This window comes from Pseudophryne corroboree, chromosome 9 (genome assembly GCF_028390025.1).
Source record: "Pseudophryne corroboree isolate aPseCor3 chromosome 9, aPseCor3.hap2, whole genome shotgun sequence".
In the NCBI taxonomy this organism is placed as follows: domain Eukaryota; kingdom Metazoa; phylum Chordata; class Amphibia; order Anura; family Myobatrachidae; genus Pseudophryne; species Pseudophryne corroboree.
Genome location: NC_086452.1, coordinates 218,406,141 through 218,426,235, shown reverse-complemented (window position 1 = coordinate 218,426,235; position 20,095 = coordinate 218,406,141). Strand labels below are relative to the sequence as shown.

The 20,095-nt window shown below is 46.3% G+C and overlaps 1 protein-coding gene across 2 annotated transcripts in view; it reads right to left on the bottom strand.

The window, feature by feature from the left end:
* The window catches only part of CRB1 (crumbs cell polarity complex component 1), a 307,060-nt gene that overhangs the window by 40,232 nt on the left and 246,733 nt on the right, over positions 1-20,095 (bottom strand). The window lies entirely within an intron of this gene.

Here is a 20,095-nt window from a genome sequence, read left to right as displayed (position 1 = left end):
AGGTTGAGTATCCCATATCCAAATATTCCAAAATACGGAATATTCCGAAATACGGAAGTTATTGACTGAAACTGAGATAGTGAAACCTTTGTTATCTGTTGGCTCAAAGTACAAAAACATTGTTTAATACACAAAGTTATTAAAAATATTGTATTAAATTACCTTCAGGCTGTGTGTATAAGGTGTATAAGAAACATAAATGAATTGTGTGTATGTACACACACTTTGTTGAATACACAAAATTATTAAAAATATTGGCTAAAATTACCTTAAAACTGTGTGTTTAAGCTGTATATGAAACATAAATACATTCTGTGCTTAGACTCGGGTCCCATCGCCATGATATCTCATTATGGTATGCAATTATTCCAAAATACGGAAAAATCCGATATCCAAAATACTTCTGGTCCCAAGCATTTTGGATAGGGGATACTCAACCTGTATATCATGTAATTAAGCTCCACCCCCCCCCACCCCCCACTGTATGATGACGCAAATCACCACATTTTGTTATGGTTCATGTCATTGCAACCACACACACACACACACACACACACACACACACTGAATCTCCAACTTCCAAGAAGGATAGCAGCAACAAGTATGTATGTATGTATACTGTGTACCCGCTATACCCCCTTTCTCCCTTGTTACCCCTTCCCCTCTTAATTCCCCTGAACGTTGGCTGCACACCATAAATCACCCTTGCTCTGATGTGGCCAGACTGGGGGCGCTGGTGCTGAAGCTCCGATCGGTATTTATGCAGATTCCATGCCACATGCGGTCTTCCCATCCGCATTGAATCTTCTGAAAACTTCCCTCCAAATATTGCCGCCTAGGAGGAGACAGATGCTAGAGGTCCTACTTGACCTGTAGTGTCTGTCATGTAAGCAGAGTGGAATAGCATTTCCCGGAAGTGCGGCAATGCTGGCTCCACCAGCAGAAGATGCAGAAAGTTGCATCTTCTGCCGTGAAACCCCTGGCAACGATCATGAAACCCCTGGCAATGATCATGGAACCCAGAGCATGAAACCCCTAGCAATGAACATGGAACCCAGAGCGTGAAACCACTGACAACGAGCATGAAACCCCTAGCAATGAACATGGAACCCAGAGCGTGAAACCACTGACAACGAGCATGAAACCCCTAGCAATGAACAAGGAACCCAAAGCGTGAAACCACTGACAGTGAGCACGGAACCCAGAGCATGAATTCCCTGCAATGAGCAGGTATTTTAAAAGTACTTAGAAGCCTTACTGGGGGGCATAATTTGAAAGGGACATTATTGTGTGTGGGGCATAAAGTGGTGTAATAACTGTGTGTGGCATAATGTGTAATGGGCATTACGGTGTGTGGCATAATGTGTCATGTGCATTACGATGTGTAGCATATTGTGTAATGGGCATTACAGTGTGTGGCATATTGTGTCATGAGCATTACGGGGAGTGTCATAATGTGTCGAGGGCATTACAGTGTGTAACATAACTAGTGATGAGCGGGTTCGGTTCCTCGGGATCCGAACCCCCCCGAACTTCACCCATTTTTGCACGGTTCCGAGCAGCCTCGGATCCTCCCGCCTTGCTCGGTTAACCCGAGCGCACCCGAAAGTCATCATTCCGCTGTCGGATTCTCGCGAGATTCGTATTCTATATAAGGAGCCGCGCGTCGCCGCTATTTTTCACTCGTGCATTGGAGATGATAGTGAGAGGACGTGGCTGGCGTTCTCTCAGTTTCTGTGTTCAGTGTGCTGCAAATATCTGTGCTCAGTGTGCTGCAAATATCTGTGCTCAGTGTGCTGCAAATATCTACGTTCTCTGCCTGAAAAACGCTCCATATCTGTGCTCAGTGTGCTGCAAATATCTGTGCTCAGTGTGCTTTATTGTGGGGACTGGGGACCACCAGTATTATTATATAGTAGGAGGACAGTGCAGAGTTTTGCTGACCAGTGACCACCAGTATTATACGTTCTCTGCCTGAAAAACGCTCCATATCTGTGCTGCATTGTAGTATATAGTAGGAGGACAGTGCAGAATTTTGCTGACCAGTGACCACCAGAATTATATCAGTACGGTACAGTAGTCCACTGCTCTACCTACCTCTGTGTCGTCAAGTATACTATCCATCCATACCTGTGGTGCATTTAAGTTTTTGTGCGCAGTATATATACTGTAGTAGTAGGCCATTGCTATTGATATATTACTGGCATATAATTCCACACATTAAAAAATGGAGAACAAAAATGTGGAGGGTAAAATAGGGAAAGATAAAGATCCACTTCCACCTCGTGCTGAAGCTGCTGCCACTAGTCATGGCCGAGACGATGAAATGCCATCAACGTCGTCTGCTAAGGCCGATGCCCAATGTCATAGTAGAGAGCATGTAAAATCCAAAAAACAAAAGTTCAGTAAAATGACCCAAAAATCTAAATTAAAAGCGTCTGAGGAGAAGCGCAAACTTGCCAATATGCCATTTACGACATGGCTGAGGCCCTGGCCTATGTTCATGGCTAGTGGTTCAGCTTCACATGAGGATGGAAGCACTCATCCTCCTGCTAGAAAACTTAAAAGAGTTAAGATGGCAAAAGCACAGCAAAGAACTGTGCGTTCTTCTAAATCACAAATCCCCAAGGAGAGTCCAATTGTGTCGGTTGCGATGCCTGACCTTCCCAACACTGGACGGGAAGAGGTGGCGCCTTCAACCATTTGCACGCCCCCTGCAAGTGCTGGAAGGAGCACCCGCAGTCCAGTTCCTGATAGTCAAATTGAAGATGTCACTGTTGAAGTACACCAGGATGAGGATATGGGTGTTGCTGGTGCTGGGGAGGAAATTGACAAGGAGGATTCTGATGGTGAGGTGGTTTGTTTAAGTCAGGCACCCGGGGAGACACCTGTTGTCCGTGGGACGAATATGGCCATTGACATGCCTGGTCAAATTACAAAAAAAAATCACCTCTTCGGTGTGGAATTATTTCAACAGAAATGCGGACAACTGGTGTCAAGCCGTGTGTTACCTTTGTCAAGACGTAATAAGTAGGGGTAAGGATGTTAACCACCTCAGAACATCCTCCCTTATACGTCAAGTCTGACGAGTCCTCTCCTGCCTGGGATTCCTCCGATGCATCCTTGAGTGTAACGCCTACTGCTGCTGGCGCTGCTGTTGTTGCTGCTGGGAGTCGATCGTCATCCCAGAGGGGAAGTCGGAAGACCACTTGTACTACTTCCAGTAAGCAATTGACTGTCCAACAGTCCTTTGCGAGGAAGATGAAATATCACAGCAGTCATCCTGCTGCAAAGCGGATAACTCAGGCCTTGGCAGCCTGGGTGGTGTTAAACGTGTTTCCGGTATCCACTGTTAATTCACAGGAAACTAGAGATTAGCTTGAGGTACTGTGTCCCCGGTACAAATACCATCTAGGCTCCATTTCTCTAGACAGGCGATACCGAGAATGTACACAGACCTCAGAAAAAGAGTCACCAGTGTCCTAAAAAATGCAGTTGTACCCAATGTCCACTTAACCATGGACATGTGGACAAGTGGAGCAGGGCAGACTAAGGACTATATGACTGTGACAGCCCACTGGGTAGACTAGGTATTGCCTCCCGCAGCAAGAACAGCAGCAGCGGCACCAGTAGCAGCATCTCGCAAACGCCAACTCGTTCCTAGGCAGGCTACGCTTTGCATCACCGCTTTCCATAAGAGGCACACAGCTGACAACCTCTTACGGAAACTGAGGAACATAATCGCAGAATGGCTACCCCAATTGGACTCTCCTGGGGATTTGTGACATCGGACAACGCCACCAATATTGTGCGGGCATTACATGTGGGCAAATTCAAGCACGTCCCATGTTTTTCACATATATTAAATTTGGTGGTGCAGAATTATTTAAAAAACGACAGGGGCGTGCAAGAGATGCTGTCGGTGGCCCGATGAATTGTGGGCCACTTTCGGCATTCAGCCACCGCGTGCCGAAGACTGGAGCACCAGCAAACACTCACTGAACCTGCCCCGCCATCATCTGAAGCAAGAGGTGGTAACGAGGTGGAATTCAACCCATATATGCTTCAGAGGATGGAGGAGCAGCAAAAGGCCATTCAAGCCTATACAGCTACCTACGATATAGGCAAAGGAGGGGGAATGCACCTGACTCAAGCGCAGTGGAGAATGATTTCAACGTTGCGCAAGGTTCTGCAACCCTTTGAACTTGCCACACATGAAGTCAGTTCAGACACTGCCAGCCTGAGTCAGGTCATTCCCCTCATCAGGCTTTTACAGAAGAAGCTGGAGAGATTGAAGGAGGATCTAAAACAGAGCGATTCCGCTAGGCATGTGGGACTTGTGGATGGAGCCCTTAATTCGCTTAACCAGGATTCACGGGTGGTCAATCTGTTGAAATCAGAGCACTACATTTTGGCCACCGTGCTCGATCCTAGATTTAAAACCTACGTTGTATCTCTCTTTCCGGCAGACACAAGTCTGCAGAGGTTCAAAGACCTGCTGGTGAGAAAATTGTCAAGTCAAGCGGAACGTGACCCGTCAACAGCTCCTCCTTCACATTCTCCCACAACTGGGGCTGCGAGGAAAAGGCTAAGAATTCCGAGCGCACCCGCTGGCGGTGATGCAGGGCAGTTTGGAGCGAGTGCTGACATCTGGTCCGGACTGAAGGACCTGCCAACGATTACTGACATGTCGTCTACTGTCACTGCATATGATTCTGTCACCATTGAAAGAATGGTGGAGGATTATATGAGTGACCGCATCCAAGTAGGCACGTCAGACAGTCCGTACGTATACGGGCAGGAAAAAGAGGCAATTTGGAGGTCCTTGCAGAAACTGGCTTTATTTTACCTAAGTTGCCCCCCCTCCAGTGTGTACTCCGAAAGAGTGTTTAGTGCAGCCGCTCACCTTGTCAGCAATCGGCGTACGAGGTTACTTCCAGAAAATGTGGAGAAGATGATGTTCATTAAAATTAATTGTAATCAATTCCTCCGTGGAGACATTCACCAGCAATTGCCTCCAGAAAGTACACAGGGACCTGAGATGGTGGATTCCAGTGGGGACAAATTAATCATCTGTGAGGAGGGGGATGTACACAGTGAAAGGGGTGAGGAATCGGACGATGAGGAGGAGGTGGACATCTTGCCTCTGTAGAGCCAGTTTGTGCAAGGAGAGATTGATTGCTTCTTTTTTGGTGGGGGCACAAACCAACCAGTCATTTCAGTCACAGTCGTGTGGCAGACCCTGTGGCTGAAATGATGGGTTTGTTAAAGTGTGCATGTCCTGTTTATACAACATAAGGGTGGGTGGGAGAGCCCAAGGACAATTCCATCTTGCACCTCTTTTTTCTTTAATTTTTCTTTGCATCATGTGCTGTTTGGGGACTATTTTTGAAGTGCCATCCTGTCTGACACTGCAGTGCCACTCCTAGATGGGCCAGGTGTTTGTGTCGGCCACTTGGGTCGCTTAGCTTAGTCACACAGCTACCTCATTGTGCCTCTTTTTTTCTTCGCATCATGTGCTGTTTGGGGACAATTTTTTTAATCTGCCATCCTGTCTGACACTGCAGTGCCACTCCTAGATGGGCCAGGTGTTTGTGTCGGCCACTTGGGTCGCTTAGCTTAGTCACACAGCTACCTCATTGCACCTCTTTTTTTCTTTGCATCATATGCTGTTTGGGGACTATTTTTTAAATCTGCCATCCTGTCTGACACTGCAGTGCCACTCCTAGATGGGCCAGGTGTTTGTGTCGGCCACTTGTGTCGCTTAGCTTAGCCATCCAGCGACCTTGGTGCACCTCTTTTTTTTCTTTGCATCATGTGCTGTTTGGGGACTATTTTTTGAAGTGCCATCCTGTCTGACACTGCAGTGCCACTCCTAGATGGGCCAGGTGTTTGTGTCGGCCACTTGGGTCGCTTAGCTTAGTCATCCAGCGACCTCGGTGCAAATTTTAGGACTAAAAATAATATTGACTGGAAATGAGTGGAAATTATGGTTATTGATGTTAATAATACTATGGGATAAAAATTACCCCCAAATTCTATGATTTAAGCTGTTTTCGAGGGTTTTTAAAAAAAAAAAACACCCGAATCCAAAACACACCCGAATCCGACAAAAAACTTACAGGGAGGTTTTGCCAAAACGCGTCCGAATCCAAAACACGGCCGCGGAACCGAATCCAAAACACAAAACCCGAAAAATGTCCGGTGCACATCAAACGTGTAATTGGCATTATGGTGTAGCACAATGTTTAACGGGAATCCAATTGTAAAGCACAATGGAATATGCTGTGCTATATAAGACACTGTTAATAAATAAATTATGGTGTGTGACATGAGGAGTAATGGGCATATGGTTTGTGGCATAATGTATAAGGGGAATTACTATAAGGAGGATAAGTGACAAGTAATGTAAAGGGCATGAATTATGAATTCTTTTTTTTCCTGTGGTGGCCAATGTCTGGGCGTGCAGGTTACAAAACTGCAGGTAGGTCTTTTCCTGCAAGGCCACGCCCCTTGCAGCGAGGGAACACCCCCTTTTTTTAAAATGTCTATGGGGGTGGGGGAGCATTTCTAACTGTTCACACTGGGAGGCAAATTGCCTTGTTCTGGTTCAAAATTCCACAAAACAAGTAATAAAATGACACCCTCTCTGCCCCATGCTTCCAGTATATTTATCTATCTCCAGAAAATAAAATTTTGTTTTTTATCAGTTGTTCCACAAAATTAAGCATGTGTCCATTTCATACATAGGGTGGGGTGTAATGAAGACCGAGTTAAGCGACCGTGCGGGATCCCGGGTGAACTTGGACTTTTTTAAAGGGGCAATCATTTAAAAAGCTAAACCATGCCTTTTAAAAGTTTGGCTGGTATCCTGCATGGCCGCTGACTTCGGACTTCATTACATCCCAGCCATAGAATGCAATGCAATTCCTATCATTGGCCAATGCAAATTTCTGATTCTGTAAACTTGTAGCCACTTTGCGCCACAATCGGTGCTCTCAGGCAGAAACCAATAAATGCGACAGCACCAAATAGGTTTTCTATACTGCTCCTCAGCCATTTTGCTTATTATAAGCCACATCTAGTGTGGGTTGATTGCTTGCTGAAATGCAAGGTACAGTATTTTATACATACTGTATTCTTTTCCAATGTAGATGCCTGACCTAGTAGGTCATAGGTCTGCAAACTCGGTCCTCATTACCCCACACAGTGCATGTTTTGCAGGTCTCCTCACAGAATCACAAGTGAAATAATTAACTCCACCTGTGGACCTTTTAAATTGTGTCAGTGAGTAATTAATACACCTGTGCACCTGCTGGGTTACCTGCAAAACATGCACTGTGTGGGGGTAATGAGGACCGAGTTTGCAGACCTATGTACTAGGTGGATCACACATATGCATGCCCTCTCAGACTGGCCTGGTGAAGAGGTAAGATAAATTTTAGTGTCTGTGCCAGTGTTGCCAAGGTAATTGAGTATCACTCAGCAATGATTTATTGTTAAATAGTGGTAATACCTGTAGGTGATTTTTTAAACATTCTATTGTAATTAGTGATGTGCACCGGAAATTTTTCGGGTTTTGTGCTTTGGTTTTGGATTTGGTTCCACGGCCGTGTTTTGGATTCGGACGCGTTTTGGCAAAACCTCCCTGAAAATTTTTTGTCGGATTCGGGTGTGTTTTGGATTCGGGTGTTTTTTTAACAAAAACCCCTCAAAAACAGCTTAAATCATAGAATTTGGGGGTAATTTTGATCCCATAGTATTATTAATAACCATAATTTCCACTCATTTCCAGTCTATTCTGAACACCTCACACCTCACAATATTATTTTTAGTCCTAAAATTTGCACCGAGGTTGCTGGATGGCTAAGCTAAGCGACCCAAGTGGCCGACACAAACACCTGGCCCATCTAGGAGTGGCACTGCAGTGTCAGACAGGATGGCAGATTTAAAAAATAGTCCCCAAACAGCACATGATGCAAAGAAAAAAAGAGGTGCAATGAGGTAGCACTAGCTGTGTGACTAAGCTAAGCGACCCAAGTGGCCGACACAAACACCTGGCCCATCTAGGAGTTGCACTGCAGTGTCAGACAGGATGGCAGATTTTAAAAAAAGTCCCCAAACAGCACATGATGCAAAGAAAAAAAGATGTGCACCAAGGTCGCTGGATGGCTAAGCTAAGCGACCCAAGTGGCCGACACAAACACCTGGCCCATCTAGGAGTGGCACTGCAGTTTTCTAGCGAGAGGATGAGTGCTTCCATCCTCATGTGAATCTCAACCACTAGCCATGAACATAGGCCAGGGCCTCAGCCGTTCCTTGCCACTCCGTGTCGTAAATGGCATATTGGCAAGTTTACGCTTCTCATCCGACGCTTTAAATTTTGATTTTTGGGTAATTTTACTGAATTTTTGTAGTATACTTGACGACACAGAGGTAGAGCAGTGGACTACTGTACTGTACTGCTATATATATACTGGTGGTCAGCAAAATTCTGCACTGTCCTCCTACTATATACTGCGCACAACTAAAATGCAGCACAGGTATGGATGCATAGTATACTTGAAGACACAGAGGTAGAGCAGTGGACTACTGTACCATACTGCTATATATATATATATATACTAGTGGTCAGCAAAATTCTGCACTGTCCTCCTACTATATACTGCGCACAACTAAAATGCAGCACAGGTATGGATGCATAGTATACTTGATGACACAGAGGTAGAGCAGTGGACTACTGTACCGTACTGCTATATATATACTGGTGGTCACAGCAAAATTCTGCACTGTCCTCCTACTATATACTACAATGCAGCACAGATATGGAGCGTTTTTCAGGCAGAGAACGTAGATATTTTCAGCACACTATTTGCAAGCACACTGAGCACAGATATTTGCAGCACACTGAGCACAGATATTTGCAGCACACTGAACACAGAAACTGAGAGAACGCAGCCATGTCCTCTCGCTATCATCTCCAAAGCACGAGTGAAAATGGCGGCGACGCGCGGCTCCTTATATAGAATACGAATCTCGCGAGAATACGACAGCGGGATGATAACGTTCGGGCGCGCTCGGGTTAACCGAGCAAGGCGGGAAGATCCGAGGCTGCCTCGGAACCGTGTAAAATGGGTGAAGTTCGGGGGGGTTCGGATCCCGAGGAACCGAACCCGCTCATCACTAATTGTAATTTCTCTAACGTCCTAAGTGGATGCTGGGGACTCCGTAAGGACCATGGGGATTAGCGGCTCCGCAGGAGACTGGGCACAACTAAAGAAAGCTTTAGGACTACCTGGTGTGCACTGGCTCCTCCCACTAAGACCCTCCTCCAGACCTCAGTTAGATTCTTGTGCCCGGCTGAGCTGGATGCACACTAGGGGCTCTCCTGAGCTCCTAGAAAGAAAGTATATTTAGGTTTTTTATTTTACAGTGAGATCTGCTGGCAACAGACTCACTGCAGCGAGGGACTAAGAGGAGAAGAAGCGAACCTACCTAACAGGTGGTAGTTTGGGCTTCTTAGGCTACTGGACACCATTAGCTCCAGAGGGATCGACCGCAGGACCCGACCTTGGTGTTCGTTCCCGGAGCCGCGCCGCCGTCCCCCTTACAGAGCCAGAAGCAAGAAGAGGTCCGGAAAATTGGCGGCAGAAGACTTCGGTCTTCACCAAGGTAGCGCACAGCACTGCAGCTGTGCGCCATTGCTCCTCATGTACACCTCACACTCCGGTCACTGATGGGTGCAGGGCGCTGGGGGGGGCGCCCTGAGGGCAATATATGACACCTTGGCTGGCAAATCTACATCATATATAGTCCTAGAGGCTATATAGATGTAAAATTACCCCTGCCAGTATTCCAGAAAAAGCGGGAGAAAGTCCGCCGAAAAAGGGGCGGGGCCATCTCCCTCAGCACACTGGCGCCATTTTTTCTTCACAGTGCAGCTGGAAGACAGCTCCCCAGGCTCTCCCCTGTAGTTTTCAGGCTCAAAGGGTTAAAAAGAGAGGGGGGGCACTAAATTTAGGCGCAATATATGTATACAAGCAGCTATTGGGGGAAAAATCACTCAGTTATAGTGTTAATCCCTGCATTATATAGCGCTCTGGTGTGTGCTGGCATACTCTCTCTCTGTCCCCCCAAAGGACTTTGTGGGGTCCTGTCCTCAGTCAGAGCATTCCCTGTGTGTGTGCGGTGTGTCGGTACGGCTGTGTCGACATGTTGGATGAGGAAGGTTACGTGGAGGCGGAGCAGAGGCCGATAAATGGGATGTCGCCCCCTGTGGGGCCGACACCAGAGTGGATGGATAGGTGGAAGGTATTAACCGACAATGTCAACTCCTTGCATAAAAGGCTGGATGACGTAGCAGCTGTGGGACAGTCGGCTTCTCAGGCCGCGCCTGCCCAGGCGTCTCAAAGGCCATCAGGGGCTCAAAAAAACGCCCGTTACCTCAGATGGCAGACACAGATGTCGACACGGAGTCTGACCCCAGTGTCGACGAGGTTGAGACATATACACAATCCACTAGGAACATCCGTTACATGATCTCGGCAATGAAAAATGTGTTACGCATTTCTGACATGAACCCAAGTACCACATAAAAGGGGTTTTATTTTTGGGGAGAAAAAGCAGCCAGTGTTTTGTTCCCCCATCAGATGAATGAATGAAGTGTGTAAAGAAGCGTGAGTTCCCCCGATAAGAAACTGGTAATTTCTAAACAGTTACTGATGGCGTACCCTTTCCCGCCAGAGGATAGGTCACGCTGGGAGATATCCCCTAGGGTGGATAAGGCGCTCACACGTTTGTCAAAAAAGGTGGCACTGCCGTCTTAGGATACGGCCACCTTGAAGGAGCCTGCTGATAAAAAGCAGGAGGCTATCCTGAAGTCTGTATATACACACACTCAGGTTCTATACTGAGACCTGCAATTGCCTCAGCAAAATAGTGCTGCTGCAGCGTGGTCTGATACCCTGTCAGATGATATTAATACCCTAGACAGGGATAATATTTTGCTAACATAGAGCATTTTAAAGACGTTGTCTTATATAGGAAGGATGCACAGAGGGATATTTACCGGCTGGCATCCAGAATAAATGCAATGTCCATTCTGCCAGGAGGGTATTAGAAACCCGGCAGGGGACAGGTGATGCTGCCTTTAAAAGGCACATGGAGATTCTGCCTTATAAGGGTGAGGAATTGTTTGGGGATGGTCTCTGGGACCTCGTATCCACAGCAACAGCTGGGAAGAAAATTTTTTACCTCAGGTTTCCTCACAAAAGCCTAAGAAAGCACCGTATTTTCAGGTACAGTCCTTTCGGCTTCAGAAAAGCAAGCGGGTAAAAGGCGCTTCCTTTCTGCACAGATACAAGGGCAGAAGGAAAAAGCTGCTCCAGGCAGCCAGTTCCCAGGATCAAAAATCTTCCCTCGCTTCCTCTGAGTCCACCGCATGACGCTGGGGCTCCACAGGTGGAGACAGGTGCGGTGGGGGCGCGTTTCGGGAACTTCAGGGACCAGTGGGCTTGCCCACAGGTGGATCCCTAGGTTCTGCAAGTAGTATCACAGGGATACAGGCTGGAGTTCGAGGCGACTCCCCCTCGCCGTTACCTCACATCAGCCTTGCCTGCTGCCCTCGGAGAAAGGTAGTACTGGCGGCAATTCACAAGCTGTACTTCCAGCAGGTGAAATCAAGGTACCCCTCCTTCAACAAGGCCGGGGTTACTATTCCAAAAATGTTGTGGTACCGAAACCAGACGGTTCAGTGAGACCCATTCTAAAATTGAAATCCTTGAACACTTATATACGAAGGTTCAAGTTCAAAATGGAATCGCTCAGGGCGATTATTGCAAGCCTGGAGAATTTCAGGGTATCACTGGACATCAGGGATGCTTACCTGCATGTCCCTATTTACCCTCTTCACCAGGTGTACCTCAAAATTGTGGTACAGGATTGTCATTACCAATTCCAGACGTTGCCGTTGGTCTGTCCCCGGCACCGAGGGTATTTACCAAGGTAATGGCCGAAGTACTTATCCCGTACTTGGACGATCTCCTTATAAAGGCGAGGTCCAGGGAGCAGTTGTTCGTCGGAGTAGCACTATCTCGGGAAGTGCTACAACAGCACGGCTGGATTCTGAATATTCCAAAGTCGCAGCTGGTTCCTACGACGCGTCTACTGTTCCTGGGTATGGTTCTGGACACAGAACAGGATAAAAAGGGTTTCTCCCGGAGGAGAAATCCAAGGAGTTGGCGTCTCTAGACGGAGACCTCCTAATACAAATACAGGTGGCGGTGCATCAATGCACGCGAGCCTTGGGAAAGATGGTAGCTTCTTACGAAGAAATTCCATTCGCCAGGTCCCATGCAAGGATCTTCCAGTGGGATCTGTTGGACAAGTGGTCCGGGTCGCATCTTCAGATGCATCGGCGGATAACCCTGTCTCCAAGGGCCAGGGTGTCGCTGTGGTGGTGACTGCAGAGTGCTCATCTTCTAGGGGGCCGCAGATTCGGCATACAGGACTGGGTCCTGGTGACCACGGATGCCAGCCTTCAAGGCTGGGGGGCAGTCACACAGGGAAGAAACTTCCAAGGCCTATGGAAAAGTCTGGAGACTTCCCTACACATAAATGTTCTGGAACTATGGGCCATTTACAATGCCCTATGTCAGGCTAGACCCTGCTTCAACACCGGCCGGTGCTGATCCAGTCAGACAACATCACGGCGGTCGCTCAGGGAAACCGACAGGGCGGCACAAGAAGCAGGATGGCGATGGCAGAAGCCACAAGGATTCTCCGATGGGCGGAAAATCATGTGTTCGCACTGTCAGCAGTGTTCATTCCTGGAGTGGACAACTGAGAAGCAGACTTTCTCAGCAGACACGACCTCCACCCGGGAGAGTGGGGACTTCATCCAGAAGTCTTCCAAATGATTGTACACCATTGGGAAAGGCCACAGGTGGACATGATGGCATCCCGCCTCAACAAAAAGCTACAAAGATATTGCGCCAGGTCAAGGGACCCTCAGGCGATAGCTGTGGACGCTCTGGTAACACCGTGAGTGTACCAGTCGGTGTATGTGTTCCCTTCTCTGCCTCTCATACCCAGGGTAATGAGAATAATAAGAAGGAGAGGAGTAAGAACTATACTCATTGTTCCGGGTTGGCCAAGAAGAGCTTGGTACCCAGAACTCCAAGAAATGATCTCAGAGGACCCATGGCCTCTGCCGCTCAGGCAGGACCTGCTGCAGCAGGGGGCCTGTCTGTTCCAAGATGTACCGCGGCTGCGTTTGACGGCATGGCGGTTGAACGCCGGATCCTGAAAAAGGGCATTCCAGAGGAAGTTATCCCTACGCTATTTAAAGATAGGAAAGAAGTGAACGCAAACCATTATCACCGCATATGGCGGAAATATGTTGCGTGCTGTGAGGCCAGTAAGGCCCCAAAAGGAGGAATTTCAGCTAGGTCGATTTCTGCACTTCCTACAAGTCAGAGGTGACTATGGGCCTAAAATTGGGTTCCATTAAGGTCCAGATTTCGGCTCTATCGATTTTCTTCCAAAATTGAACTGGCTTCACTGCCTGAAGTTCAGACTTTTGTTAAGGGAGTGCTGCATAGTCAGCCCACGTTTGTGCCTCCAGTGGCACCGTGGGATCTCAACGTGGTGTTGGATTCCCTGAAGTCGCATTGGGTTGAGCCACTTAAATCCGTGGAGCTACAATACCTCACGTGGAAAAGTGGTCATGCTGTGGGCCTTGGCGTCGGCCAGGCGTGTATCAGAATTGGCGGCTTTTTCATGCAAAAGCCCTTAACTGTATTTTATATGGATAAGGCGGAATTGAGGACTCGTTCCCAATTCCTTCCTAAGGTGGTATCAGTTTTTCATGTGAACCAACCTATTGTGGTGCCTGCGGCTACTTGGGACTTGGAGGATTCCAAGTTTCTGGAAGTAGTCAGGGCCCTGAAAAATATATGTTTCCAGGACGGCTGGAGTCAAAAAAGACTGACTCGCTATTTATCCTGCATGCACCCAACAAGCTGGGTGCTCCTGCTTCTAAGCAGACTATTGCTCGCTGGATCTGTAGCACGATTCAACTTGCACATTCTGCGGCTGGACTGCCGCACCTTAAATCTGTAAAAGCCCATTCCACGAGGAAAGTGGGCTCTTCTTGGGCGGCTGCCCGAGGGGTCTCGGCTTTACAAATTTGCCGAGCTGTTACTTGGTCGGGGTCAAACACTCTTGCAAGAGTCTACAAGTTTGATACCCTGGCTGAGGAGGACCTAGAGTTTGCTCATTCGGTGCTGCAGAGTCATCCGCACTCTCCCGCCCGTTTGGGAGCTTTGGTATAATCCCCATGGTCCTTACGGAGTCCCCAGCATCCACTTAGGACGTTAGAGAAAATAAGATTTTACTCACCGGTAAATCTATTTCTCGTAGTCCGTAGTGGATGCTGGGCGCCCATCCCAAGTGCGGATTGTCTGCAATACTTGTATATAGTTATTGCCTAACTAAAGGGTTATTGTTGAGCCATCTGTTGAGAGGCTCAGTTGTTCTCATACTGTTAACTGGGTATAGTATCACGAGTTATACGGTGTGATTGGTGTGGCTGGTATGAGTCTTACCCGGGATTCAAAATCCTTCCTTATTGTGTCAGCTCTTCCGGGCACAGTATCCTAACTGAGGTCTGGAGGAGGGTCTTAGTGGGAGGAGCCAGTGCACACCAGGTAGTCCTAAAGCTTTCTTTAGTTGTGCCCAGTCTCCTGCGGAGCCGCTAATCCCCATGGTCCTTACGGAGTCCCCAGCATCCACTTAGGACGTTAGAGAAATAGATTTACCGGTGAGTAAAATCTTATTATTGTATATTAATAAACTAAGGCAGACGTAATTCAGAAAACAAACACGTATTACTGGATGCAATAAAATAGTTTCAAATGTTTCATTAAATATAAAGGTCTTTTAAATTTAAAGTATCCCTACATAGAGCACCCTGGAGCAAGTTCTCTAAGTCACAGGTTCTCAAACTCGGTCCTCATTACCCCACACAGTGCATGTTTTGCAGGTCTCCTCACAGAATCGCAAGTGAAATAATTACCTCCACCTGTTGACCTTTTAAAATGTGTCAGTGAGTAATTAATACACCTGTGCACATGCTGGGTTACCTGCAAAACATGGGTTACCTGTGTGGGGTCCTGAGGACCGAGTTTGAGAACCTGTGCTTAAAGTCACATAAGAAACAGGCACTTCAGAGGATGTGGAAGCTTTTTAATAATAAAAAAAAAATCTCAGTTACAAATTTAGTCAGCAGGTGGCGTTGTTGCAATACAATCATAGTGTAAGCCATTGTTACATTCTATACACAATGCTGTTCTTCTAGTGGAAAGAAACTGAACTGTAATGCATTTAAGTGATTTGTATTGCAACAGTACTACATGGTGACAATATTTGTTACTAACATTTATGCCAATAAATAGCGCATTCCCTGAATTACCTGTTGTCCATATTTCTCTTCACTATGAGCCTTAGAACTAAGTAGTGGTACTTCAATTTTAACAGCCCTGTATGTTGTTGTCTAAATCAGATTTTTCGAGTTATTGCCCAATTCTGAATAGGACTAGATCACCTGTTTTGGTTTTGATTTCTGTTTTTTTTACTAGACAGAGGTCATGCATTAGTCTGAGTGAGACCCAGGCTCCAAGATATTGGGGACCTGTTGACCTCACTTGTGGGGATCAGGATTATCAGGGCTGGCTCTAGCATAGCGCTACTTTCTAGTGGGAGATGGGGGGGAGGGGTTTTTAATGTTATGCAGGGGCTGTGAAGATGTATTGGTGTGGCTCCATATTACAGTATTAACTGTTGTAGCTGATGAAGTTTCTAAAAGTTATCTAGGGGTTAATGATGCAATGTACAATCTAATAAATGTGGGACTAGTTAATATTGGAGATAATTGGAGCATATAGGCATATATATTACACTTTAAAGCTATTAAAGGGTTGTTTGGGAGGGGGCTTATTTATGAAATGGGCTTGTTATTAATTCTATGTTGTTGTTGTTGTTGTTGTTGTTGTTGGTTGGGGTGAAGAAGTCCTATTTATTAAAAGTAAATGCTATTAATTTAATACTGGGACTTGTTGAGAAAAAGGAAGCATAACTATTAAACGTTGTTTCTGTATGGGTGGCCTGTTTGGTAGCTGAGTGTTTACTCAGAGCCGGCCCTAACCAATATGATGTATGATGCCCTAGGCAAGGTTTTGGCTGGTGCCCCCTAGCACCACCGCTAGTTCCGCCTCTGAACCTGCACCCCTTTCCCAGCACCATCACCCCCCACCCATAGCAGTCCTTTTTTTTGTTTTCCTACCCCCTGTAATTTAAATAAGAACAGTGTGCACATTTGGCCTTACACATATGCCGCACATTATTAGTGCCCTTATACACATTATGACACACATAGTGCCCCTTACACATATGTTACACATTATTAATGCCCTTATACATATAATGACACATGTAGTTCCCAGCGTGAGTCAACTGGCAGCTCTGCTAATGTCGGGTGCCTATTTTTTATGAAAATGCATCTTATTTGCATTGCTATGTGACCAGGATACACAAGCAGCTTCTGCTGATTAAAATGATATGTGGCATGCCTATATACTGTGTGCGACTGTGGCTGTATCTGCATACGAAATGCTACACACAGAATATAGGCATGCCGCATATCATTTTAATCAGCAGAAGCTGCTGATGCCCCTAGGCATACCAGATGCCCTAGGCAATTGCCTAGTTTGCCCATACCTAGGGCCGGCTCTGTGTTTACTTGATTTATGGTTTTCTAGAAAGTGTATAGTATCAATCTCTTTTACACAGACAGACCCGCAATTGCAGTATCCTCCCGAACAGCAGCAGAGCTTAGGACAGCACCAGCAGTAGGTAGTCAGTGCTGGAAGAACTGGTTGAAGAGGGACGCACAGTCTGCCGAATGTCCAATTTTAGCTAAGTGTCCCATGCTTTCAAGCTATTTATCGCAATTTCCAGGACAGACAGTAGGTATTACCTACTTACCGAGTGAGACTGATGAGGAGGAGTATGATGGAGGTCTATGCTTATGTGGTTGGACATGAATGTTCTCTGTGCTAGCTGTCCAGAGGACTGTATGTACGTGGGTATATATGTGTCATAGGAGCCTATTTATTAATCAGTTCTGCCCTTCCCGATGCATTTCACAGACTTTTACATATTATGCATGGACTGCTGGAGAAGCAGGTCGTCATCTATACTTGAAACGCGTCTCAGCGAATTAAATTGGTACATTTAGGTCAGAAAATGAATGTGGCAGTAAAGATTCTAAATATTCGGGGGCTATTATGTATAATGGGGCATTACACACATATGCCCCATAATGTTGAATTTGAGGATGGAAAGGGAAACATACTGTATACAGTAAGTTTTGGAATTAGAGTTATATGGTGGAAAGGTGCAGAGGAATATAATGGCAAAGGCATTTTAGGATGGAGAGGTTGCATGGGTTGGGAAAGGCCCATGTTGTCTAGGAATGGTCTTAATCTGGCTTTGCTACTGAGGCCTCAACCTTCCCTGTAAATATTGCCTTCATTGTGTAATATAACTATGTGTTGTCCTTTGAAAATGTACTTGTATAACTTATCTAGTCTAATTCAGGCAATGCTGGACTGAACTGGTCTAACTATACACAAAAGGGTTCTATTCAGCAAAAAGCCCGATATTGGGCCTAAATCAGACCTGATCACAGCAGCAAACTTTTTCTCTAATGGGCAAAACCACGTGCACTGCACGTGGGGTAAATATAACATGTGTAGAGAGATTAATATTTGGGTGGGGTGTGTTCAAACTGAAATCTAAATTGCAGTGTAAAAATAAAGCAGCCAGTATAGAAACAATATAACTAACCCAAATCTAACTCTCTCTGCACATGTTATATCTGCCCCACCTGCAGTGCACATGGTTTTGCCCATTAGAGAAAGATTTTGCTGCTGCGATCAGGTCTGAATTAGGCCCATTGTCCAGATCATTGGAGGTCATTCAGATCTGGTCGCTGGGCTGCGTTTCTTGCTGTCCTGCATTCAGATAGTCGCCGCCTACAGTGGGAGTGTATTTTTGCCGCGCAAGTGTGCGTTGCTAAGTTTATGCCGAGCTACTAAAATTCTGTGTGTGTGTAGTCTCTGCGCAGCCCAGGACCAGGGGCGTATCTACGCATTGGCCAGGATGGCACTCGCCAGGGGCGCCTGGCAAGGAGGGGGCGCCGCCCAGCGGTGCCATGCTGGCCTGACACCCTCTGTCCTCAGCAGCCGCTGTCACACAGTGACGCCCTGTCACTGTGTGACAGCGGCTGCTGAGGACAGAGGGTGTAGCTGGCACTGCTGGGGGACGAGACCACGCCCACTTTTTCAGGAGGCCACGCCCACTTTTCCATGGGGGGGGGCACTTTTACATTTTCTCGCTCAGGGTGCTAGTAGGCCTGGAGCCGGCCCTGAGTATCATACATCACCCCTAATGTGTGGCTAGACTAGGGTAGGGTTAATGGTGAAGAAGGTGTCGGTGGGGTTAGTGAGAGTATATTATTAAAAAAATATGGCGTGGATGGGAGGGCGCCAGTCCCTTACTTTGCCAGGGGAGCTCAGACCCCTAGATACACCCCTGCCTAGGACTTACACTTCCAGTACGATAGAATCAGGCTGATTGGGGTTGGAGCTGAAGAAACCTTCCCCCTCTGAAAACCCTTTGGCATGCCTGCGTTTTCCTGAACACTTCCAGTAAACGGTCAGTTACCACCCACAAACGGCTTCCTCCTGTCAATCACCTTGCGAATGCCCGTGCAAACGGATTTTTCGCACCATCCAGTCTCTGACTGGCGAAAACCATTGTTGTTGTCTGACGCGCGTGCGGATTGCGGTGCATACGCATGCGCTGTATGACCTGATTGCCTGCTGTGCAAAAACGCACAGCAGGAATCAGATGTGAATGACCCCGATTTTCAGGTAATATCGACACAATAAAAAAAAATTAACTTCCCCCCCCCCAGCTATTCATCAAAAAAACTTCAAAGGAACAGCGGTTGTGGTAACAGCCTGTTCCTGCGAAGTTCTAGAAGGCTTTGTTTTCAATACAAAAACAATACCTTCTGATTTTGGTTATGCACATGCTCAGTCATGCTCTTACTTAACAATGCGGATAGTCTCCTATTCAAATTAAGTCTGCAGTGTGACGAGCGGCAAATGTATCCCCAGCTCTAGTCTTCATTAGTCTGTATACATTTAAATGTATGTGATTTATACATAAATTTTATGTATACATTTTATATTTACATTTTATATATAAACCACATACCGGTAGTTATAAATATATTAGAGATGTGCAGGTTCGGATTTACCCAGATTTACTCAGATTTACCCGGATCTCAAAATGGCATCTTATTGGCTCTCGGGTCACATGTTTTGGATAGCCAATAAGAAAAATCCTGATAAATCCGAAGTTTCGTTAATTCTGGTGTTAAGACCCGAGTAAATCCAAACCCGCACACCTCTAAAATACATACAGACTAATATAAAGCCTATATACACATTTTAATCAATTTAGAAGCTGTTGGGAGGCTGGAGCTAGGCGTATAGTTTTCACTTGTTTCAAGATCCTGCAGGGACTGATGGGAAAATTTCCCTCTGTCCCTGCATTTTCATCAGATTTGTGGATTTGCTTTTTATAATGCCATTCTGAAATTGCGTCATATAATATTTTTTATCAGGAAGTTTATCGTTTTGATGCTTGCTGATTAGCATAAAATGATAAACAACAATACAGATCAATAGAGTGATCCCTATTGTGTGATATTCAGCGAGATGGATATCAACGGAGAAGATAATTGTGTTATCTTCATCATTAAGCCTTTGTTTAATAGCAGGATCAGATTAAAAATGTGGAAACACTCGTTTCCGCATTGTTAACGTGAAAAAAATTGTCCTGCATAGAGCCTAAAGCCACTTATTTTTAAACAGTGTTCAGTCACTTTGAATCGCTATTGTGGTGAGAGAACTTGTGTCCTATGCTTGGCGGCCCCCAGCAGGTGAGGAGATTGGATGCCAAT